This window comes from Elephantulus edwardii, unplaced genomic scaffold, assembly GCF_000299155.1.
Source record: "Elephantulus edwardii isolate Elephantulus edwardi_28Jun2011 unplaced genomic scaffold, EleEdw1.0 scaffold00238, whole genome shotgun sequence".
Taxonomy (NCBI): domain Eukaryota; kingdom Metazoa; phylum Chordata; class Mammalia; order Macroscelidea; family Macroscelididae; genus Elephantulus; species Elephantulus edwardii.
In genome coordinates, this window is record NW_006399988.1 from 141212 (window position 1) to 141868 (window position 657).

The following is a 657-nucleotide window of genomic DNA, read 5'->3' on the forward strand; positions in this document are numbered from 1 at the left end:
ATAAAATAAAGATTTAAGAAAGAAAAAAGATAAATATATAACATCTAAGTACAAAGTCACACATACAAGGGGCTTGGAAAAGGACATCATGTTGGAAAAGGTTGAGGGTCAGCTAAAGAGAGGAAGACTCACAACAAGATGGATTGACACAGTGATGATAGCAATGGGCTCAAGTATATGAGAAATTGTGAGGATGGTGCAGGATTGGGTACGTTCCAGATCTTCTCTTAAAGGAGCTAGTGTGAATCATAATCAACTTAACAGCATCTAAGAACAACTTGAGGAATAGAAACCATAAAACAAAAGACTAATCATTTTACCATCAAGTTGATTCTGACTAATAGCATACCCATGAGTTACAAAGTTTTCTTGACCACAAAGTAGAATGGCCAGTTCTCTTCTCCAGGTCACCACTGGGCGGTTTCAAATCACTAATTTTTTAGGTTAGTACGTGAGTCTATCCATTCTCAGGTCGCATAGAGGGGGAAAGAAAGAAATCTTGACAGCAGGAGAAGTGGGAAAGCCAGGTGTCCCTGAAGCCCTCTGCCCACTTCCCAGGTAACCTTGGAGTGCCAAAGACAGCACAGGATACATTTGGGCCCTCGGGATGCAAGAAAAATCTATCTACACACCAGTTCTACAGGACAAATCACCTTC